We start from the raw sequence: 25,354 nt of genomic DNA on the forward strand, positions 1-25,354 counted from the left end.
CTTTTCTACAGAACTGCTTTCTTCTCATCAACCATGTTTCATCTCAAGTATCAACTTCTCTGAAAGGCCTTCCCACATTGTCCTGCCAAAAGCCTACTGCTGATTCCATGTTACCTTATTTTATCTATTTCATGCAATTTAGTTCCTTAAACAACCTTCTTTGTTTATTGACATATGTGTCTACCTGCTCTAGAATGTAATGTAAATTCTTTGAGGAATAGGTTTCTTGTCTTGTTCCCTGCTGTATCTACAGTTTTTAGAACAGTGCCTGGCTCATGGTTGTTAACTGAGTAAGAGTTACCCAGATCAAAGAAAATCACCAGAAATACGCACTGCTGGTAGAAATAATGGCACTAGGGAGCGAGGTATGAAGGGTAGAAGGAGTGGATGAAGGTCAAAGGTCATGCCTAAGTGACCTGCTCTCTGTAGGTTAGCAGGCTCAAGTGCTAGTGCTAGAAAGATGCTAATGCAGTAGGAATAGATGTTTCTAAACTTTTCTTTAACAATTTTTAAAATTAGAAATATATAATATATACAGGAGAGTATATAGTATTTTATACAATGTAAAGAATAATTATAAAGCTTCCCTGGTAGCTCAGATGGTAAAGAATCTGCCTGCAATGAAGGAGACCCAGGTTCGGTACTTCATTCGGGAAGATCCTCTGGAGAAGGAAATGGCAACCCTCTCCAGTATTCTTGGCTGGAAAATTCCATGGACAGTAGAGCCTGGTTCATGGGGTTGCAAAGAGCTGGACACGACTGAGCAACTAAATACAAACATTCATGTAGTTACCACCCGAGTTAAGAAATGGGAACTTGCCAGTCACCTGGCAAGTCTGTGTGATTCTTGTCACATTCCTCTTCTCAGGACAAAACCACTCTCCTGATTTTTTAAAAATTTTATTTATTTATATAACTGTTGTGGGTCTTTGTTGCTGTGTGTAGGCTTTCTCTTGTTGCAGCGAATGGAGGCTACTCTCTAGTTGAGGTGCACGGGCTTCTCATTGCAGTGGCTTCTCTTGTTGCAGAGCACAGGCTTTAGGTATGTGCGCTTCAGTAGCTGTAGCACGTGGCCTTTTTAGTTATGAGCCCAGGAGATATGATGCAGGGGCTTAGTTGCCTTGTGGTATGTGGGACCATCCTAGACCAGGGATCAAACCCATGCCCCTGAACTGGCAGGTGGATTCTTAACCACTGGACCACCAGGAAAGTTCCACTTTCCTGATTTCTATTATAGTTATGCAGTTGCTTTTTTTTTTTTTTTAACATTTTGACATCTACTTGTCCATGATTAAATAATGTATTTTTCAGTTTTTGAACTTTATATAAATGAAGTTATACTGACTGTATCTTCTATGATTTGCTTCTTTTACTCAACACTATGTTTCTAAGCTATTTCTATGATGACAGATATGGCTGTTCATTATTACTGTTGTATAGGACTCCATTGACTGAACATACCACAATTTATTTTCCAGCCTACCGAAGGGGAGTGGCTTCTAGTTTTTTGCTACGCTAGAAATATTTTTGTATATGTGCACGTTTTCCCAAGCACAGTATGTGTATACTGTTTTCTCTGGAGAACCCTGATGTTATACTCAGTTTATTTATTCATCTATTGAAGGACATCTTGGTTGCTTCCTATTGGAGCATTTATGAATAAAGCTACTATAAATAAACATTCATGTAAAGGATTTTGTATTTACTTAAATTTTCAATTCACTTAAGTCATACCGAGGAGTGTGATTGCTGGGTTGTATGGTAAGTCTATATTTAGCTTAAAAGAAACTGCCAAAGTAGCTACACCATTTTGCATCCCCAGCAGCCATGAAAGAGTGCTGCTATTACTTCATGTACTCATCAGCATTTGGTTTTGTCAGGTTCTTGGACTTTAGCCATGCTATTAAGTGTGTAATAGAATGTCATTATTGCTTTCATTTGTATTTCTTTAATGACAAATTATTTTGAGTGTAATCATATTTTTAACTTTCAGTTTTCTGATTATTTTTAAGGTTGAGTTTATTTCATATGTTTATTGGCCATTTGACTTTTCTCTTTATGAAGTGTTCAGGTCTTTTTGCTCATTTTTTCAATTTGATTTTTATCTTTTTGTCATTATTTCCTAGAACTTCTTTATATATTCTGGGTGTAGTTTCTTTTCTGGTGTAAGGCATCGCACATGTTTTTGCTTACTTTATGGCTTGCTTTTCACTTTAGGATGCCTTTTGATGAACAGAAAACCTCCGTATTTGAGCTAGAGCGCAGGCTCTAGAGCTCTTCGTGTTGCATTGTGTGGGCTCTAGAGCGCACGAGTTCACTAGCTGTGTTATACTGGTTTCTCTAGTTTGTAAAACCACGTGGATAGTTTCTACACATGGGTTTAGTTGCCCCTTGATACTTTGAATCTTAGCTCCCCACCCAGGGATTACCAAGGAAGTCCCCGAAAGTAAATAGGCTTAACTTCTTTTGCCTAAGTCCTGCTCCCCTCCCTGCTGACCTCTGATCCGGTTCCTCTGTGCTTACCCTCCAACCCTATTCTCCATTCCCAAAGGAAAAGGTCCTATCTGGCATCGCCTTACAGGGTAAGGTCGGGCAGAACTGAAAGGGAAAACGGTAGAGTCTTGTTAGTGGGTAGGAGTTGTTAGGACAAGCTCTTGAATGCTCATATGTTAATCTTTTTTGTCCTGTCACAGCTTAAATCATAGCAGTAAATGGAACAGGGATCACTACACAGAATCTACCGTGCCCAAGGGAATCTTATGAGGGACCCTGCCGTTTTCCCCTTTATTTTCCCTGTTGCTGGGCAAGAGGCCAAGGTGATCCACATAGTAAAGTCCTGGGGTTGAGGGTAGGGAAAATGAGAAAGAACTGAATAGCTTGGGGTTGGAGAAATTTTTCAGGGCATTTGAGGTGAGAGGAGCTGAACTAAGAGGATAGAAGTGACAGGAGGAGAAAGTGGATTCTCAGAGCATCACATGGAGTGTGTTTAGATTCATTTTTCTTTTCAACAGAAGGAAGCAAAGAATAAATTGTTCTAAAACTCCACTAAGGTGGCAGCCACTGTGAGGAAGGTGGCTGTAGAATATGTCAGTATTACTTTTGAAGGTAAACAAAAGACACATTTGCACAGAATACAACTGGAATCCCAGAACTGAAGGAAGAATTAGGAGTAAAGAAGGAAACAACTTCTAAATTTGGAAGATGCTTGTCAGGGCATCATGCTTACAGATGATGACTGTGTAATGATATCAAGATGATTTAAAATTGGTGATGTTTTCATTAGCCATTCTCAGTAACGAGCGCAAGAAGTGTCAGAAGAACCAAAGAAAAATTTCCTAGAAGAAACTGATGCCTTAGAATCCAAACTGAGATCAACTCAGTGGGTGTTAGACTCGAAAGTTGAGTTATAATCAAGATTTGACAGCAACATAAGCCATGAAGTGAAGTGAAGTCGCTCAGTTGTGTCTGACTCTTTGTGACCCCATGAACTGGAACTCTGCCCATGGAATTTTCCAGGCAAGAGTACTGGAGTGGGTTGCCATTTCCTTCTCCAGGGGATCTTCCTGACCCAGGGATCGAACCTGGGTTTCCCACATTGCAGGCAGACGCTTTACCATCTGAGCCGCCAGGGAAGCCCACTCTTTGTGACCTGGTGGACTATAGCCCACTAGGCTCCTCTGCCCATGGGGATTCTCCAGGCAAGTATACTGGAATGGGTTGCCATGCCCTCCTCCAGGGAACCTTCCGGATCCAGGGATTGAATTAGGGTCTCCTGTGTCTCCTGCATTGCAGGTGGATTCTTTACCACTGAGACAGCAGGGAAGCCCAGTTTATTTGCTTATTTTATACATAACAATTGTACTGTTAGGAGAAGTACACTGATTGAAACCGCCCACCCTGGCCAGGCACCATAGTAACCATTTGCATGAGTTGTTTTATGATAGGAGATCCTGATAAGGAATACGGAACTAATAAGCCACCACCATCCGGAAGTGTTCGGGAAAGGTCGAAAGGAGACACTGCGTGTCTATCCACTTCCCAGAATCCCTCTCGCTAGCATCCATCTTGGCTGAGCGATGCGTGCACCACCAGGAATGACTCTGGATTAGAATGATTGGCCAAAGACCACCTGGAAACTAATCCCATCATCATAAAACCTGAGACTGCGAGCCACGCAGCAGAGCAGTTCTCCTGGGTTCCTTACCCTACTGCTCTCCACCCGGATGTCCTTTCCCAATAAAATCTCTTGTTTTGTCAGCACTTGTGTCTCTTTGAACAATTCATTTCTGAGTGTTGGACAAGAGCCCAGTTTCAGGCCCTGGAAGGGGTCCCCCTTCCTGCAACAGTACCTCTTAATCCTAAACCCTCTGCTTCCCACTCCCCACTGGTAAACACTAGTTTGCTCTCTATATTGAACTTGAATAACATTTAAATTGAAATGACTTCTTTAAAAAGAGGAGGATGAATTGTTCTGCTGGCTTTATCTGCTAGGTATACTTCTTAATGCAATGCTAGTCTGACACTGAACCCTGAGTGTCTTTGGCTTCAGAAGGACTCCACTGCCTGCTTGCTATGAATGTACAAGGCTGTGTTAAGGGCTTTAAGGATGAAGAAACTGAGGGTCTGAGGTGGTGCCCCTAGTCACAGAACTGAGATGTCAGAGCATGGACACAAATGCAGCTGGGTCCGACTTTCTAGCCTGAGGTCTTTGTCTTGCTGCTCAGATGGCTCTCCTTTGATCGGCTGCTGACCCTAGCTCATTCCTGTCCCCTCACACTTCCTGTTCCCCTCCCCTCCCCCTTGTTGTCCGCAGGGCCAGGCCTTGCCTCAGGGCCCAGCTGAACCTGTACCCTCTCCAGCTCCTGTTATATCAGCCTCTAGAGACATCGCCCCCTGCCTCCTCAATAAGAAGGAGAGAAAGCTTTTTGCATCCTGACATTCTCCAGACAGCCAGGCCCCAGAGCTTGCAGCCAAGTGGAACCCCTCCGGTGCCCCCAGCCTGGGCTCTGGGTGCGCTCCCCGTCACAGCCCAGGAATGTGGGCATCCGAGTATCAGCAGCAGACAGGCTGGCTGTCAGCCGAGCCAGGGGCCCTGATAACTGACAGGAGCTGAAAGAACCATTAGAGAGGAAGGCTGGGTCCAAGGGGCACATTTCAGGGTTGCTGGGCTGCGCAGAACAGTACAAAGCAGCCAGGGCTGGCAGCCTCAGAGAAGCCATTGCCTAACAGGCCTCAGTTTCCCCATCTGTAGAATAGGGATGATATTTCCTTTTTTTTTTTTAATTCATTTTATGTATTTGTTTTTGGCCATGCTGGGTCATCATGGCTGCTGAGGCGTTTCTCTAGCTGCGGTGAGCAGGGGCTACTCTCTAGCTGTGGTGTGCAGGCTTCTCATGGCGTGGCTTCTCTTTTTGCTGAGCACAAGATCCAGGGCATATGGGCTTCAATGGTTGTGGTGGGAGGGCTCTAGAGTACAGGCTCAGTAGTTGTGGCACATGGGCTTAGTTGCTCCACAGCCTGTGAGATCCTCCCAGACCAGGGATCAAGCCCCTGTCTCCTGAACTAGCAGGCGGATTCATTATCACTGAGCCACCAGGAAAGCCCCAGAATACTTCTTGACCTGCCTGCCTCACCAGGCAGCTGTAAGGAAATGAATGTGATTGATTATACCACGCGATTTTGTTGCCTACTCCAGCCGGTCTCAGAGAACCACAGGGGAAACCGAGGCCCGAAGAGGGCAGCTCACACCTGGGGCTGTTAATAGAGCCAGGCTCAGCCTCCAGGTCCGTTTCCCCAACCAAAGCTCTTCTCCCTATTCTCAGTCCCTTCTGTCCTGAACACACTCGGGTAGAAAGGATAACTTCCTGCACGGGGGACTGGGATGAAGCAGAGCTAGTCCAAGGACCTGGGACGAGGCCAGGAGAGCCGGGCTCCAGGCTTAGGCTGTCACTGACTTACTGTGAGAAACCGGGACAGGATTTCTCCTCTCAAGGCCATTCTTCACTATAACGTGGGGGCATCACCATCAAGAGCGCTTCTTAGACATTCATGTGCTGGTGAATCGCTGGGATCTTGTTAATAGGCAGATTCTGATTCAGCAGGTCTGGGGCAGGGCCTCAGAGATGCCATTTCTAACAAACTTCCAGAGTCTACTGATGCTGCTGGCCCTTGGACCACTTTTCTTCTTCTTCAGCTGAGACAGCAAAGGAAATGATTTACTGTACACGTTACATTCAGCCACAACTGACAAGAAAACTAGTCCATAATATCACAAGTCCAGGGTAAAGGACCAAAAGGAACTGCTTTGATACAAGCATGGTGAGTCTCTCAAAGGGGGTCGAGGCAATCAGAATGGCCGTAGATGTCTAAGTTCCATTGAGACAAGTTCTAGATGGTAGGCACGCAGTCAAACAATTTGTACCAGCGTCCCTGGCCTCTAGCTTTCATTGCTTCTGCTTCTGTGGCTTCCATGGTGTACGAGTTTACTTGGACCTCTGCCTCATCTTTCTTCTTTTGCGCTTCAGCCTGCACATTCACTTCTTCCTCCATTTTGCTCTTAAGGTACTGAGATTTCTCCGAAAAAAGCCCTTGGACCACTTTTTAAGAACAAGAGCCTGAAGGAGCCCTAACGGCTTCTGGTATGGCCTTTGGTAAGTGTCTGGGGCTCTGGGATGTCTCCTTCCCTTCACCCTGGCAAACCCCCACCCCGAGGCTGTCCAGAGGTTCCTGACACTCTGCCTGGGAAACACTTCCTCTCTTCTCTGAGGCTCTTCCCTCCATCCACTCCTGCTTCACCTTCAGAAGCAAGAAGTCTCAAGTTGTTCCTTCCTCCAGCTGGGACTTGCCTCATGAAGACCCTCCTCTAGCCTTTCATAGGAGCCAGAGCCCCGTCTCTGTTGAGGATGTGAGGAGCTTGTTACACAGCTTCCCAGCTCCACCGGGAAGGCTGGGAACCCTTACAGGGCAGACTCCCAGGAGCCCCTCGTCCCGAGGACTGGTTCTTGTCTCTGGAGTGGGGCCACCTGGGCTTTCCTGCCCTCAACACCCACCCAACAGCAGCAACTACTGCAGTAAGATTTATGTGATGCCACTGGGGTTTTTTTTAAAAAAGAAAAAAACAGGGTGTGTGTTAAGAAGGAAGGAAGAAACCCAACATTTATTAAGGTCCTATTGTGTGGCAGGCATATTCACAAACATCTCTTCCTCCCAACCCTTGGCCCTGGAAGGCACTTGCCTGAAGGTCATGGTGAGGATGGAAAAAAAAAATGAAGCCTGTGAAACTCCTGAGTGACTTGTCAGCAGTTTGAGGAGTGGATAGAGGCCAGCCTGGTTTCAGAGCACAAAGAAAGAGGAGGCTGGAGCAGGCAGAGGAGGGGCATCCAGCGCTGGTGGGGCCTGTTGATCACAGACGGAGTGGAACTTCTCTCTATGAGCAGTGAGAGCTGGTTAGGATTAGGCAGATTTGGGGCCAGGCTGGTGGGCGGCCCTCTATGGGGTCCCACAGAGTCAGACACGACTGAAGCGACTTAGTAGCAGCAGACTGGGTCTCCAGAAGGACAGTGTGGCCAGAGTGGAAATGTGTGGAGGGGCACTGCTACACGTGGGGCGCTGCTACACGAGGAGGTCCTTTCCCGCCCTGGGATCGTGAACTGCACAGGCTGTGTAGCGGCTGTTTGTCTACATCCTAAGTATCTCTATGGCACGTTCATGTCCACAGCCCGAGTTCCCTGTCAAAATCCCCAGGAGGGGGCAGCACAGACCTCAGCCTCCCCTTTGGGAGACAAGGTCCAAGGACCGCCAAAGGCTTCCCCGAGACCCCCCTGGGATGAGTCACTGGGCAAGAGTTGGAACCCAGGCTCCCACAGGCTATGTTGCTGCCAGGACTCTGGGGCCTGGGAGGGAGAGAGACCGGAAAGCTGGGGCCCAGCCCGGGTCAGCCAGCGTCCATCACCAGGAGCATCACCAGGCTGGCCCGGCTCAAAATAGCTCTCCAGACGCAAGGAAACATTTTATCCTACTCTGTTTTCCCACCAAAGAAAATAAACATTCCCAAATCTCAATGGGGCCAGACTCCAAAGAGGGGGAAAGAGAACGAGAGCAGGCCTGGCCGCCCACTGAGAAGCCGGGTTTCTGTCCTCTTAGTTCCTTTCTTCAGGGTCAAGACTCTGCTTTATGACATGAGTGTGGCGACTCCCACGACTTTCCCAGTGGTGACTGGCTTTCTCTTGGTGTCAGACTGCCCTTTCCCAGGGGTCGCTCGTCTCAGACATGGTGACACTACTGTCAAGCTGCGGAGACCATGCTTGAGGGGTATGAGTATGGATTGTTTAGGACACGACTCTGCCCTTGAGGGGCTTACAAGCTACTGGGTGGCAGGGCAGGGCTTCCTCTCTCTTTGAGGAGCTCTTGGAACCTGGGGGAGAGAGCACTAACATTTACTGAGTGTCACCCAAGCGCCAGAAACTCCCACAGACAGAGTCATCCCATTTGACCCTCACAAGCCTTCGAGCTGTATGTTATCACTTCCCATTTTCCAGATGAAGAAACTGAGACTCAGTATGAGCGTGAAATCTCAAGGTTTCATGACTTGCGAATGATAGATATAGGATTGAATCATATGTTACGCAGCTTTAGGACTGTCCTTTTCATCCTGCTGGCTCTTATGGGGCCCACTTGGAGACTGGCCTGTGGATTGAATGAGCCCTGGATGCACTCATGTACAGAGCTCTCCCCTTCTCCCTCTGGCTGTGGGAACCCTAGGTCCTGGGACACAGAGACCTTATCAGGAAGACAGAAATGAGGCTGGTGTTATGCATTGAATTGTGTTCCCCCAACAGATCTGTTGAAGATATAACCCTCATACCTGCCAATGTGACCTTATTTGGAAATCAGATCTTGGCAGATGTAGTCAAGTTAAGAAGAGGTTGTAGGGTGGGCCCTAGTCCACTATGGTTAGCATCCTTATAAGAAGAGGAAAGATTGTCATGTGAAGACAAAGGCAGAGATTGGAGTTATGCTGCCCTAAACCAAGGAATGCCTGAGACTACTGGAAACTAAGAGGCAAGGAAGGATCGTCCTCTGGAGGGCTTTGGAGGGAGCATGACTGCCAGCACCTCGATTTTATAGTTCTAGCCTCCAGAACTGTGAGATAATACCTTTCTGTTGTGTTAAGTCATCTAGTTTGTGGTCCTTTGTAATGGCTGCCTTGGCAGACTCCTATAGCTGAGGTCTGCCTGGTGTCCGCCCCCCTGGCTTCCTTAGGAAGCAGGCAGACTAGAACTTGTGGGAGAGAAGAGCTCAAGTCTCAGCTCCATGAGGGAAAAACTTCTCCCAGTCAGAATGAGTCTTCAGCAGGGGCTGCTTCAAGGGAGTGAGGGTCACATCATAAGGTGGATATGTGAAGGAGTAGATGGACCTTCTATAGGAATATTCGGTTGTCTCCTTCTTACTGCTTTTTTGGGATGTCATAAATGTATATACAGATATAAAAATAGAAAGGATCGGCCTACTGATAAATTTTCTATGTATTTTGCAAACATGTTTTCTAGTTAAGGGGCTTCCCTGGTGGCTTAGACAGTAAAGCGTCTGCCTGCAATGCAGGGGACCCAGGTTCGGTCCCTGGCTTGGGAAGATCCTCTGGAGAAGGAAATGGCAACCCACTCCAGTACTCTTGCCTGGAAAATTCCATGGACAGAGGAGCCTTGTAGGCGTCAGTCCATGGGGTTGTAAAGAGTCGGACACGACTGAGCAACTGAGCATGCCCTTGTTTAATATCTGGTAGAGCCAAACTTCCCCATCTGCACTTTCTTCTTCTGGAATGTCTTCACTATAGTTTTTGGTATTTATTAAAGGTCATTTAAAAAATCCTTATCCCTGCCCATTTATATTAAAGTTCTCTTAAAATAATACTACTATCACTATTAATCTGAACGATTTACTTTAAAATTTGTATAACTATTTGTGTAATAAAAGTTTAAAATTTGGGGATATAGTCATAAAAATTTTAAGTGTAGTTAGCAATGTACATACAATGTATTTATGTCTACATTAGGATGAAATTTCTGGAGAGGGGAAAGGCTATCCACTCCAGTATTCTGGCCTGGAGAATTCCATGGACTGTATAGTGCGTGGGGTCACAAAGGGTCGGACATGACTGAGCTACTTGCACTTCACTTCACTATGATGAAATCATTCTTCATACACTATTCAGCCATTTGACTTTTTCGCTTAGACATATGTTCAATATATTTTCATGTCATCAAAATCAAACTGACAACCCACTGACTCTGGAAGAGGAAGACCCCATGGATGGGGCTGTTGCAACCATGATTGCCCAGTCAGTGACCTGAATCAAATAGTCATCAGAATGCTGGGCAAATAAAAAAAAAAAGAACTGCCTCATTTAAAAAATGTTCACAGTGTATCCCATTTTAGAGAAGTACTCTAATCTAGTCAATCAATTTCTTGAGGTACAATGATACTTTCAACAGATTGTTAAAAAAAAAAAAGTTCTAGGGACTTCCCTGTGGTCCAGTGGATAAGAATCCTCCTTCCATTGTAGAGGATGCAGGTTTGATCCCTGGTTGGGAAACTAGGATATCACATGCCTTGTGGGCAAATAAGCCTGTGCTCCGCAACTAAAGACCCAAGGCAGTCAAAAATATATGAATAAATACTTTTAAAAAATTATACTTCCCTAAACAAACTACCTTCCAAGAATTGTGGCCATGTACACTCCCGCTAACCCTAGATCACAGTGCCTGTGGGATTAAAGTCACCAACACATGGTGTTTTCAAGAAGGGAATTAGACAGATACTTTAAAAATAGAGCAAAGAACATGATAGACATTGTATGCCATCACCCAGCTTTGCCCCATATTTACCGCATGAGCTTTTTATTACATTTTCTTTGGAAATTAAAAAGAAATTATGGACATTTCACACGTAAGTAAAAGTGGGGCAAATGAGCCCTGACCACCTTCAACAGTTATCAATTCATGGCTAACTGTGCTCCATCTAAACTCCCAACCACAAGTTAATGAAACAGACACCAAACTTCATATAATTTCACCTGCAAATACTTCAGCAAGCCTTTGCAAAAGATAGACAGTTTCACACCTTAAAAATGAATGATTTTCTAATATAATCAAATACCAATGTAACAAATTTTACTGGTTGTCTTTTTACATATATTATACATATGTACATATATATAAAGTATAATAGATAATATGTATATTCATTTTTATATATTTTTTCTCTTTATGTATATATATTTGCTTGAATAAGGATCCAAAGTAAGGTCCAGACATTGCTTTTGATTGTGTCTCTTAAGTTTTTCTTTTTAATTTTGAAACAAGCACAAACACAGAAAAGTGGCAAGTACATTACAAAGAACTTCCCTTCCCCTGAACCTTTTGAGCATGAGTTGTGTACCTGGTTTCCCATCACCCCCTGAGTCTGTACTATTTCCTATGAAGACTGTCTCCTCTGTGATACAACCAGCAACACCAGGAGGCTAACAGGGAGTCATTGCTACCATTTACTCCTCAGACCTCCTTCAAGTGGCCAGTTGCCCCAGCAGTGTCTTATATAGTCAGAGGACCCAGTTCAGACACACTTGCTGTGTTTAGATGTCATGTCTCTTTAGCCTCCTTCAGTCTAGAAAAGTTCCTCAACTTTTGACTTTTAAAACCCTGACATTTGGGGAGTGATTTTCTAGACCAGTAGGAATTTGTCTGACATTTCTTCATGATTATGCATCATTAACAGGAATAGCCCAGAAGTGACCCTGTGGTTTTCTCATTGTCTTCAGATGGCATGTGATTTTGACCAGCCCCTTTACTGATGAAGATAGAGGTGATATCTGCTAGTCTTCTCCACAGTGAAGTTACTCCTTTCTCTCTCGTGATTTCATAAATACTTTGTGAAAATGTCTCATTTCTCATTAAGCTTTCAATTTATTCATTTGTTTATATCAGTGTGTACTTAAGATTTTCTGTTTTATTCACTGGGCTGTATTTAGTTTTGTGATCAAATTGTCCCTAGCTTGACCAGTCCCTTCAAGCTGGGTCATGTATCCTTTTGAAAAGTCCCTGTCATTCTTGGATACTTCCGTAATTTCTGGCACAACAAGATCTTCCAGGCACATCTTGTACTCTTCCTTCCCCATCCTGTGATTAGGCATTCCCTAAGGAAATGCAAAGTGGTGACATTCTAATTCTATTATTCTTTCTTTGCTTATTAGCAAGGATTCCTTCATTCCAAACAAAATTTAAAAACTTCCTTTTCATCAAATACACGAGTTCATTTCTTTGAGGTAGTTTCAATAGCAAGTCAGGATAAATATCTTTCCCTTTACTTGTCAGCTTTCATAATAATGAATTTATTTTCTAGCATGCTCCAAAGTTGATCAATAAGACTTTTTGCTTCCAGTTTTATTGACATATAGCTGTTCATAGTGATATCATAATAAGTTTAGTGAGTGTCCATCATGTCATATAGACATGTAATTAAATTAATGAAACAGAAGGCAATTTGCCATGAGAACTCAAGATTTACTCTAACTACTGTCATATATAACATACAGTGGTGTTAATTTCATTTATTGCATTGTACATTTCATCCCTAGCACTTGTGTATCCCATAAGTGGAAGTGTGCACCTTTTGACTATCTTCATCCAATTCCTTCTCCCCCAATTTCCCACTTTTGGTTACCACAAATCTGATCTCTTTTCTAAGAGTTTGTTTAGTTTTGAAATATAATTGACCTACAGCCCTACCTTAGGTCCTGTTACACAACATAGTGATCCAACATTTCTATACATTTCAAACTGATCACCATGATAGGTCCATTATGATACGAACAAGTATTGTTATGAACTTGGTGACTTTTAAGTATTTCAATATATTTGTCATTATTGTTATGAAGTTCAGATGGTCCCATAACTCGTCAGTGGGAGCCTGTCTTGGTTTGTTTTTCCATATGAATCTAATCATGAGGAAACAGGAGAAATCACAAGCAAACTGAATTCTTTCCCAATGAAAAAGTTCACTGGGAATTTTGTTTGGGATTGCACTGAATTTACAGGTCAGTTTGGAGAAAACTGACTTCTTCAAGATAGCAAGTCTTTCCATTTATTAATGTGATATACATCTCTGTTTATTTGGCAAAGAACTTGTCTGCCAATGCAGGAGACTTAAGAGACTCCTGGTATGATCCCTGGGTTGGGAAGATCCCCTGGAGAAGGATGTGGCAACCCAATCCAGTATTGTTGCCTGGAGAATTCCATGGGCAGAGGAGCCTGGTGGGCTACAGCCCATGGGGTTACAAAAGGACATGACTTAGCAACTAAACCGCAACAGCAACATCTTTTAATGAAGTTTTATTAATAGTCCTGTACATCTTTTGTTAGAGTTATTTCAAGATATTGCACATTTTTATTAGTACAAATCATATTCTTTTTAAACTGTATTTTCTAACAAAAAATGGAAAAAATGGTAGTATATAAAAGTGCAATTGACTTTTGTGTATTGACTTCAATCAGACAAATTGTTAAACTCTCTTCAGTCTAATAATTTGACCCTAGACGATTTTGCTTTTCTAGGTAGAAAGTCATATTAAATCATAACAGTTTTCTTCCTTTTCAATCCTTAATTTTATTTCTCTTTTGTCTTATTGTGTTTTCTGGAACTCCTAGTGCAATGTTTAATGGAAATGGCAGTAAGTACTCTTCTTTATCTTATTCCTATTTTTGAAAGAAGCACTTCTATTGTTTCAGAATTTAGTAAAATACTTCCCATAGATTTTTTTGGTAGATATCAGGTTTAGAAAATTTGTTTATATTACTAATTGTGAAGAGTTTTATTTAATTGCAAATGGATGTTGACTTTTATTTTTTCTATCATTTATTAAAAGTAATTCTAATTCTTCCCTTTAATCTGTTGTTGAAAGCAATTCATTTATAGGTTTTTCTAATGTTGAACACTGTGGTCAGAGAACATGGTTTAAATGATTCTTTGGAGTTTGTTGATACTTGTTTTATAGCCTAGTGTATTATCAGTAGGCAAAGGTGGTCTATGTTCTTTAAAACTGGGTTTATTGCCCAGTTATTGGATACAGGATTCTAAATGCAAGCATTAGATCGCCAAAGTCTTTCTGATGATTTTTTTAATGTGATCTAACAAGTTCTGATAGATCTCCTCCTGTATATGTCTTTTTTAAAGCTGTGTTTTCATGTGTTATGAATTAAACAGTTTTATATCTTTCGGGTTAATTGAAATATTAATTATTTTGTGATGGCCCACTTTATCCCTCATCCTGTTTCTGCCTTCAAATCTGTTTAGTCTGATATTCATTTGGCTACACCAGATTTTTTCCTTTTTGGTTAATATTTGTCTGTTTCATCCTTTGAATTTTCTGTGTTCTTACAGCTATTTTTAAAAAAACTTTCTTTAACCATCTTCACTTTGCTATTGTGATTCAAATTATTTCTACTGTATAGCACATAGTAGGTACTCAGGAAACCCGCCATCGTCACCCTCGGGTGTCTTCGAGGCCTTCTAGGGGTAGGGGACTGGGAAGGGAAGTGAGGTCTCGTCTCACTATTACCCCTCAGTCTGGGGGGCCTACAGGACATGGTTTTTCCTGAGAAAAGCATGGCGTTTCCAGAAAGACCTGGCTGAGAAAACCCCACTAGTCTGAGGCCACATAACTGTTTCCTAGAAACTAGATGTGAGTGAAACTCTGCTGGTGCCCGAGTCACAGCATACGTTTCCTGTTTTTCATCCACGAGCTAATAAAGTTATTTCCTTCACAGGCTGCACTGCTGAGCAGGAAGACCCTGCTGCCTCAAGGCTGGAGGCCGGCCCTTATCCACCGCGCTCCAGGCGAGGGAGGAAGTGGCCTGGGCTCTCCTGGGGGAGGGGCTTCCTCCCGGGCAGGACTGCTGTCGACTCTCCTCCCCACACACTCGACCCCTCAGCTGCAAGGGGGCATCAGAGCCAGCTCTACCCCGACAGTCCCCAGGGCTCTGTCCCGGGGCATGGAGCCCTCCGTGGGTGTTCCGACCATCTATCTGGTTCTCTTGGAAGACCCCTCGATGTCTGAGCAGCACCTCAAATTTCACGTGTCCCACACAGATCCCTTGCCTCACGCATGTCTTTCCTCACAGTCCCCATCTCTGTGGTTCTCTCACCATCCACCGGCTGCTTAATCCAAATGAAGGGCATCACTGGACCCCCTGCCCAATCCGTGTAGCCTGTTAGCCAGATGACTTGATCTGGGCTCCCCAGCCTCAGCCTAGACTCCATGCCCAGCAGTGTGGAGAGGGCTTCTGGGGGGCTCTCCGGGGCAGGGATGGGATGATGTCATCGTTTTGCCCCAGCACAGTGTGGCGTTAGGGAGACTATTCCAGAAAATGAACGGTGGAGTGAATGAATGAGTGAATGAATGGGCAGGATTCATTCATTCCTCAGGATAACAGCCTGCTGGGCCACTTCTTCTAACCATCCTCCCTAGTTGGGGAGGACGGCTTCACCATTGCCCCCCGCTCCTTCCAAAACTGCTCCACTTCTCTCCCACATGAGCAACCCTGCTGCAGACATAACTCTGGTCGCTCCTCCAGGGCAGGGCTCTGGGGGTGGTGTGGTCTTGCACAGTGTTGACTCTAGGTGCCAAGAATACTGCACTGGGTCCTTTGTTTCTGATTCACTCAGACACTTCTGGAGCCCAGAGTATGTGCCATCCACTTGGGATATGACATCACACGGATGAAAATTTGCTTCACCTGAGACTCACTCGCCAGAGCGGGGAGTTGAGGCCCCATAGCACCCAGTCACCAGTATGTCCAGGTGAGCTGGGGCATCCGAAGGTGGGCTTGGTGGGTACAGCCACACAGAAACAGGGCAGGAAGTCTGTGGGGAGCTTGCGCAGGGAAAAACCTGGACAGCAGGCCAAGCTGCAGGGCTGAGCCCAGCTCCCAGGATATAGTGTCACAGAAGGATGGAGGGTGATGGCCCTGGGGGGCTGGGATCCACCACTGGTGACCCAAACAGGCAGTCAGTGAGAAGGTCATGATTTAGGAGTCAGGCAGCCCTGACATACTGAGGAAGCCACTCTCTGAGCCCCAGTTTCCTTTTCTGTAGCATAGATGTTAACAACCCTTGTTTCACTAGAGAATGAAATGAAAGCACATTAGGCAGGCCCCTGGCACCTGTGAGGGGCCAAGCTGGGGCCATGGGAGGTGGGGAGCTGTATCAGTCCTGGAACAGGGGACAGGGGCCAGAGCTGCTCAAATCCCCTTGCTGTCTTCTGCTCAGGGTCTCTCAAAGCTAAGACAGGGGATGAGGCTTAGGGTGAGGGGCAGCGGAGGGCGGAAAGATTTAGTCTTGAGTTAGGCAATGTACGCACATGAGTACAACGCTAGCGAGCTTCAGGTGGAGCGGGTATCACCCTGAGGACATGGAGGCTCGGAGTGGAAGCGGCCTGCCACAGGTGATGGGCACAGCTGGGCTCCAACCCCAGTGTGCAGGTTCCCGCTCAGTTAGGCCCCCTATCTTGCTTGCGCTGAGGTTGGGGACACTACCCCAGCCCTCACCTCCTTTCTCAGAGTCACAACTCTGGAGCCAGCTGATTGGTAGACCTACCGCTGCATTGTTGAGCCTCTTATCCACCCTGATCGGCTCATCTTTTATTTCCAGCCCAGCCTGGAAGCCTGCAGATGCCCAGTGGTCTCCATTCTGCTCCTAACTGGGCCCCTCCGTGTCTTGGGTTGGCCTCTCTGCTGAATTCTAGGGGGGTTGGGCCTCATCTGTGTGTCACTAGCACCCAGCCAGGACCCTGGCATGGCGTGGAAACCAAGAAAAGGTTTGCAGAAGAGGAAAGAGGTAGAGGGTAGCCTGGGTTACCAGAATGCTCTGAGTAGGTGAAATTTCCCCACCCCGAAGAAGGGAAAGACCCCCAATTGTGGTTCCCCATGGTCCTAGGTACACAAATGTACTTAGGTGCATTTGGCTATTTGTTTCCAAATTGCAGTCAAATACACGTAATATACAGTTTACCATTTAACCCTTTTAGCCACAACTCGGAGGTATTAAGTAATACACGTTCTTGTGCAACCATCGCCACCATCCAGCTCCAGGACTTTTGCGTCACCCCACACTCTTGGCTGTCTTTTTCTTGTTTTTGGCTGTGTGCTCCCGGGAGAGCAAGCGCCCTGCCTCGGAGCCTCAGCTGCTCGTTTACACACCAGGAAGCACGGCTGCCTCACAGCTTGTTGTGAGACTAAAGGAGGTGGGTGTGGGCCATGCTTCCCGGGTCAAGTGGGGTGCACCCGGGAGTGGCTGTTATTCTTCCCATGTTGGCACAGGCCAGCTCCTCAAGGGCAGTTCCTAAAGGCCAAGGTTGCGTGTAATGAGTACGAAAATTGTGGCACTATCATGACAACGAGGCATGAAAGAGAGGACGCCGGCCAAAGGGGAGCCAGGAGACCTAAAAATTCTCCGCTGTGGACTGTTTGTGGCCTCAGCCATATCCTGCCCTTCCGGGGCTTCTCTTTCTCCTTGTACACAGAGGCGCACAGAGGGCGCTTTCTTGTGGTACCGAAAGCTGCTTCTTCTCTGTCATCAACCTCAAGCTTCCCCTCACCTGGGCCAGGAGGCTGGGTGAGCAGTTCCCTGTGCATGCAGAGGGGAAGTCAGTACTTCCCAAGGGCTCTCTGCTCCCTGAGCATCTTGTGTGCTGCTCCAGCAGACCACAGGCCCCTGGAGGACAGGGGCACTGGCTTTCTCTCAGCCACCCGTTCATTCGCTCACTCGTTCACTCACTCACTCACTTGTGTGCTGGATGAACTCTTGTCTGTGCCAGGCCCTGTGCTGGCTGCCTGTGTGGACTCCTGGTCTGGTGAGAGGTCAGAGCCAGGCCCGGACAGGGTGGTACAGTGCTGGGCCTGCAGGGACAGAATGGTATTCCCGGCACCCTGTGCCCGGCAGAGGGTGGGGTGGGAGCGGCCTGCGGTGCAGACGTGCTGGGGCAAGTGCCCATCTCCTACAAGCTCTATCTCCTTATCTTTAAAGCAGCCACCACAGAAGGGGGTTGTGAGGAGCCAAGGATGGGGGTGCACGTGGCAAAAAAAGAGCACAGCTGCTCGGCGAACATGGTCTCGTGTGAGCAGAGACAACGGTCGGGTGGCCCCACTCGGGAAATGCTGCTCCTGTGTCTGTCCGTCTGTCCCTTAGCCAAGCCCTCCCAGCACCTGCTGGAACAGGGTATGGCAGACATCACACAATATGGGCTGTCACTTCTGCGAGGTACTTCTTGAGAACCCTTAGAGATGCTTATCTTCACTGAGCTGGCGTTCTCAGAAGGGACCTGCTGTTGGTTGAGTGTGAGACGGGTCCGCGACACAGCAGTGCCAGCCCCAGGCCCCGCCCTCCAGGTCCTCGGTCTTGTGGGGAGAAGTCAGGTGTGACACTGCAAGCGACCTGCTCCCTGCGGGGTAGACCGCGGGACCCCAGGCCCGGGTTCCAGTGGGGGTGGGGCGGTGCTGAGCAGAGGGCTGGACTCAAGTCATGGACAGAGGATACGATTGAAGCTGAGGTAAAGAACTGTTTGGGCCAGTTCTAGTGTTTAGTCTCAATAGCACCACCCACCCACCCACACACAATTTAGTTATTAAATCCACAATCCCCATTTTACAGATGTGAAAGCTGAGGCTTAGTAAAGTTACTCCCTCTCCAAGGATCACGCTGTTGGCAGGTGGTGAGGCCTGGACTTGAATGCCATGCCATGCCCTGTTACCTCACACAGTCTTTCTCTCCTTCTGGGGACCTGCCCTCCCCTCGGCCACTCTCACGATCCCATACTCTGACCTCCTCCAGGTTTCACCTTAAAAACCATGGTGCCCAGAAGGCTCCATCTCATTTCCTGCTACAGGCGTCCGAGTACCTGGGTGCAATCCGCGAGAAAGCCATAACTTTGTAATCCCTACTTCTCCCACAGCCCAGGCCTGGGACTGTCTTCCTAGCTCTGGGAAGGCCCAGGTACACGGGCTCCACCCTAGGGTGTGGGCATGGACAAAGCCTCTTTGTTCCATTGCCTGCCCAAAGGCTCTGCCTGAGCAGGAAGCTGTGCCAACCGAGCGTGGGTTTGCTGATGAGGCAGCGAGGGCCACAGATCCACAGATTCAGTACCTGGGCTCTCATTCCCACCTGCATGTCAGTATCACCTGCTGCTACTGCTAACTCGCTTCAGTCGTGTCCGACTCTGTGCGAACCCATAGACAGCAGCCCACCAGGCTCTGCCGTCCCTGGGATTCTCCAGGCAAGAACAGTGAAGGGGGTTGCCATTTCCTTCTCCAATGCATGAAAGCGAAAGGAGCTTATAAAAAAAATCTTAAGGCAGGGCCCCACCCCAGACCCATTATACCAGAATCTCTGGGTGGGGCCTCAGTTCAGTTCAGTTCAGTCACTCAGTCGTGTCCTACTCTGCGACCCCATGAACTGCAGCACGCCAGGCATCCCTGTCCATCACTAACTCCCGGAGTTCACTCAAACTCATGTCCATCGAGTTGGTGATGCCATCCAGCCATCTCATCCTCTGTCGTCCCCTTCTCCTCCTGCCCTCAATCCCTCCCAGCATCAGAGTCTTTTCCAATGAGTCACTCTTCGCATCAGGTGGCCAAAGTAGTGGAGTTTCAGCTTTAGCATCAGTCCTTCCAAAGAACACCCAGGACTGATCTCCTTTGGAATGGACTGGTTGGATCTCCTTGCAGTCCAAGGGCCTCTCAAGAGTCTTCTCCAACATCACAGTTCAAAAGCATCAATTCTTCGGCACTCGGCTTTCTTCACAGTCCAACTCTCACACCCATACATGACCACTGGAAAAACCATAGCCTTGACTAGATGGATCTTTGCTGGCTAAGTAATGTCTCTGCTTTTCAATATGCCTTCTAGGTTGGTCAGAGCTTTTCTTCCAAGGAGCAAGAGTCTTTTAATTTCATGGCTGCAGTCACCATTGGTAGTGATTTTGGGGCCCTGAAAATAAAGTCTGCTACTCTTTCCACTGTTTCCCCATCTATTTCCCATGAACTGATGGGACTGGATGCCATGATCTTAGTTTTCTGAATGTTGAGTTTTAAGTCAACTTTCTCACTCTCTTCTTTCACTTTTATCAAGAGGCTCTTTAGCTCTTCACTTTCTGTCATAAGGGTGGTGTCATCTGCATACCTGAGGTTATTGATATTTCTCTTGGCAATCTTGATTCCAGCTTGTGCACCATCCAGCCCGGCATTTCCCATGATGCACTCCGCATGTAAATTAAATAAGCAGGGTGACAATATATAGTTTTGACATACTCCTTTCCCAATTTGGAGCCAGTCTGTTGTTCCATGTCCAGTTCTAACTTTTGCTTCTTGACCTGCATACAGATTTCTCAGGAGGCAAGTTAGGTGGTCTGCTATCTCCATCCCTTTAAGAATTTTCCAGTTTATTGTGATCCACACAAGCAAAGCCTTTGGCATAGTCAATAAAGCAGAAATGGATGTTTTTCTGGAACTTTCTTGCTTTTCCTATGATCCAACGGATGTTGGCAATTTGATCTCTGGTTCCTCTGCCTTTTCTAAATCCAGCCTGGACATCTAGAAGTTCACGGTTCACATACTGTTGAAGTCCAGCTTGGAGAATTTTGAGCATTACTTTGCTAGTGTGTGAGATGAGTGTAATTGTGCGGTAGTTTGAACATTTTTGCCATTGCCTTTCTTAGGGATAGGAATGAAAACTGATCTTTTCCAGTCCTGTGGCCACTGCTGAGTTTTCCAAATTTACTGGTATATTGAGTGCAGCACTTTCACAGCATCATCTTTCAGGATTTGAAATAGCTCAACTGGAATTCCATCACCTCCACTAGCCTTGTTCATAGTGATGTTTTATAAGGCCCACTTAACTTCACATTCCAGGATGTCTGGCTCTAGGTGAGTGATCACACCATCATGGTTATCTGGGTCATGAAGATCTTTTTTGTTATAGTTCTTCTGTGTATTCTTGCCACCTTTTCTTAACAGCTTCTGCTTCTGTTAGGTCCATACCATTTCCGTCCTTCATTGTGCCCATCTTTGCATGAAATGTTCCCTTGGTATCTAATTTTCTTGAAGAGATCTCTAGTCTTTCCCATTCTACTATTTTCCTCTATTTCTTTGCATTGATCAATGAGAAAGGCTTTCTTATCTCTCCTTGCTATTCTTTGGAACTCTGCATTCAAATGGATATATCTTTCCCTTTCTCCTTTGCCTTTAGCTTCTCTTCTTTTCTCAGCTATTTGTAAAGCTTCCTCAGACAACCATTTTGCCTTTTTGCCTTTCTTTTCTTGGGAATGGTCTTGATCACTGCCTCTTGTACAATGTCACAAACCTCTGTCCATAGTTCTTCAGGCACTCTGTCTATCAGATCTAATCCCTTGAATCTATTTGTCACTTCCACTGTATAATTGTAGGGGATTTGATTTAGGTCATGCCTGAATGGTCTGGTGGTTTTTCCTACTTTCTTCAATTTAAGTCTGAATTTGGCAATAAGGAGTTCATGATCTGAGCTACAGTCAGCTCCCAGTCTTGTTTTTGCTGACTGTAGAGCTTCTCCATCTTTGGCTGCAAAGAATATAATCACTCTGATTTTGATATTGACCATCTGGTGATGTCCATGTGTAGAGTCTTCTCTTGTGTTGTTGGAAGAGGGTGTTTGCTATGATTGGTGCTTTCTCTTGGGAAAACTCTGTTAACCTTTGACCTGCTTCGTTTTGCACTCCAAAGCCAAATTTGCCTGTTGCTCCAGGTATCTCTTGACTTCTTACTTTTGCATTCCAGTCCCCTATAATGAAAAGGACATCTTTTTGGGGTGTTAGTTCTAGAAGATCTTGTAGGTCTTCATAGAACCGTTCAACTTCAGCTTCTTCAGCATTACCAGTCAGGGCATAGACTTGGATTACTATGATATTGAATGGTTTGCCTTGGAAATGAATAAAGATCATTCTGTTGTTTTTGAGATTGCATCCAAGTAAGGCATTTCAGACTCTTTTGTTGACTATAATGGCTACTCCATTTCTTTCAAGGGATACCTGCCTACAGCAGTAGATATAATGGTCATCTGAGTTAAATTCACCCATTAAATTCACCCATTCCAGTCCACTTTTGGAGAAGGCGATGGCACCCCACTCCAGTACTCTTGCCTGGAAAATCCCATGGACAGAGGAGCCTGGTAGGCTGCAGTCCATGGGGTTGCGAAGAGTCAGACATGACTGAGCGACTTCCCTTTCACTTTTCACTTTCATGCATTGGAGAAGGAAATGGCAACCCACTCCAGTGTTCTTGCCTGGAGAATCCCTGGGACGGGGGAGCCTGGTGGGCTGCCGTCTATGGGGTCAGAGTCGGACATGACTGAAGAGACTTAGCAGCAGCAGCAGCAGCAGTCCATTTTAGTTCACTGATTCCTAAATTGTCGATGTTCACTCTTGCCATCTCCTGCTTGATCACTTCCAATTTGCCTTGATTCACGGACCTAAAATTCCAGGTTCCTATGCAATTCTGCCCTTTCTAGCATTGGACTTTACTTCCATCACCAGTCATAGCCACAAGTGGGTGTTGTTTTTGCTTTGGCTCCATCCCTTCTTTCTTTCTGGAGTTATTTCTCCACTGACCTCCTGTAGCATATTGGGCATCTACCGACCTGGGGAGTTCCTCTTTCAATGTCCTCTCTTTTTGCCTTTTCAATGCTGTTCATGGGGTTCTCAAGGCAAGAATACTGAAGTGGTTTGCCATTCCCTTCTCCAGTGGACCACATTCTGTCAAATCTCTCCACCATGACCTGCCCGTCTTGGGTGGCCCCACAGGCATGGCTTAGTTTCATTGAGTTAGACCAGGCTGTGGTCCTAGTGTGATTAGATTGACTAGTTTTCTGTGATTATGGTTTCAGTGTGTCTGCCCTCTGGGGCCCTCTTGCAATACCTACCGTCTTACTTGGTTTTTTCTTACCTTGGGAGAGGGGTATCTCTTCACGGCTGCTCCAGCAAAGCTCAGCCACTGCTCCTTACCTTGGATGAGGGGTATCTCCTTACTGGCTGCCCCTTCTGACATTGAACGTGGAATAGCTCCTCTAGGCCCTCCTGCGCCCACGCAGCCACCGCTCCTGGGACATGGGGTAGCTCCTCTTGGCTGCTCCTGTGCTGTCGCAGCCTGGCACTCTCAGCTACCGCCCCTGACCTCGGACGTGGGGTAACTTCTCTTGGCCGCCGCCCCTCGGGCATGGGGTCCTCCCAGCATACAAAGTTCTCAAGAGGCAGGTTAGGTGGTCTGGTATTCCCATCTCTTTCAGAATTTTCCACAGTTTATTGTGATCCACACAGTCAAAGGCTTTGGCATAATCAATAAAGCAGAAATAGATGTTTTTCTTGCTTTTACAATGATCCAGCAGATGTTGGCAATTTGATCTCTGATTCCTCTGCCTTTTCTAAAACCAGGTTGAACATCTAGAAGTTCATGGTTCACGTATTGCTGAAGCCTGGCTTGGAGAATTTTGAGCATTACTTCACTAGCGAGTGAGATGAGTGCAATTTTGTGGTAGTTTGAGCATTCTTTGGCATTGCTTTTCTATGGGATTGGAAAGAACATGGACCTTTTCCAGTCCTGTGGCCACTGCTGAGTTTTCCAAGTTTGCTGGCATATTGAGTGCAGCACTTTCACAGCATCATCTTTCAGGGTTTGAAATAGCTCAACTGGAATTCCATCACCTCCACTAGCTTTGTTCATAGTGATGCTTTCGAAGTCCCACTTGACTTTGAATTCCAGGATGTCTGGCTCTAGGTGAGTGATCACACCATTGTGATTATCTGGGTCGTGAAGATCTTTTTTGTACAGTTCTCCTGTGTATTCTTGCCACCTCTTCTTAATATCTTCTGCTTCTGCTAGGTCCATACCATTTCTGTCCTTTATTGAGCCCATCTTTGCATGAAATGTTCCCTTGGTATCTCTAATTTTCTTGAAGAGATCTCTAGTTTTTCCCATTCTGTTGTTTTCCTCTATTTCTTTGTATTGATTGCTGAGGAAGGCTTTTTTTTTATGTCTCCTTGCTATTCTTTGGAACTCTGCATTCAAATTGGAATATCTTTCCTTTTCTATTTTCCCTTGAGAAACCTATATGCAAGGTAGGAAGCAACAGTTAGAACTGGACATGGAACAACAGACCGGTTCCAAATAAGAAAAGGAGTATGTCAAGGCTGTATATTGTCACCCTGCTTATTTAATTTATATGCAGTGTACATCATGAGAAACACTGGGCTGGAAGAAGCACAAGCTGGAATCAAGATTGCCAGGAGAAATATCAATAACCTCAGATATGCAGATGACACCACCCTTATTGGCTGAATGTGAAGAAGAACTAAAGAGCCTCTTGATGTAAGTGAAAGAGGAGAGTGAAAAAGTTGGCTTATAGCTCAACATTCAGAAAACTAAGATCATGGCATCCAGTCCCATCACTTGATGGAAAATAGATGGGGAAACTGTGGAAACAGTGTCAGACTTTATTTTCTTGGACTCCAAAATCACTGCAGATGGTGACTGCAACCATGAAATTAAAAGACACTTACTCCTTGGAAGGAAAGTTATGACTAACCTAGATAGCATATTAAATAAGCAGAGATGTTACTTTGCCAACAAAAGTCTATCTAGTCAAAGCTATGGTTTTTCCAGTAGTCATATATGGATGTGACAGTTGGACTATAAAGAAAGCTGAGCCCAAAGAAATGATGTAATCAAACTGTGGTGTTGGAGAAGACTTGAGAGTTCCTTGGACTGCAAGGAGATCCAACCAGTCCATCCTAAAGGAAATCAATCCTGAATATTCAATGGAAGGACTGATGCTGAAGGTGAAACTCCAATACTTTGGCCACTTGGCGTGAAGAACTGATGCACTGGAAAAGACCCTGATGTTGGGAAAGATTGAAGGTGGGAGGAGAAGGGGATGGCAGAGCATGAGATGGTTGGATGGTATCACCAACTTAATGGACATGAGTTTGAGTAAGCTCTGGGAGTTGGTGATGGACAGGGAGGCCTGGCATGCTGCAGTCCATGGAGGTGCAAAGAGTTCGACATGAATGAACAACTGAACTGAACTGAGACCTGCCCAGAGAAAATACCATGTGATGACAATGGCAGAGATTCGGGGGATGCTTCTATCAGCCACAGAATGGTGCTGATTGCCAACAAAGTAGCAGAAGCTAGGGGAGAGGCGAGAACCAGATCCTCCCTCTTACCCCTCAGAAGCACCCAACCCTGCCGACACCTTGACCTTGGACTTGTACCCTCCAGAACTG

The 25,354-nt window shown here is 45.8% G+C and overlaps 1 pseudogene; it reads left to right on the top strand.

Annotated features, from left to right (window-relative positions):
* The first annotated feature begins 347 nt into the window (after positions 1 to 347).
* Positions 348 to 3,682, top strand: LOC138929757 (prefoldin subunit 4 pseudogene; annotated as a pseudogene).
* The last annotated feature ends 21,672 nt before the right edge of the window (positions 3,683 to 25,354 follow it).

This window comes from Ovis canadensis, chromosome 15 (genome assembly GCF_042477335.2).
Source record: "Ovis canadensis isolate MfBH-ARS-UI-01 breed Bighorn chromosome 15, ARS-UI_OviCan_v2, whole genome shotgun sequence".
Lineage (NCBI taxonomy): Eukaryota > Metazoa > Chordata > Mammalia > Artiodactyla > Bovidae > Ovis > Ovis canadensis.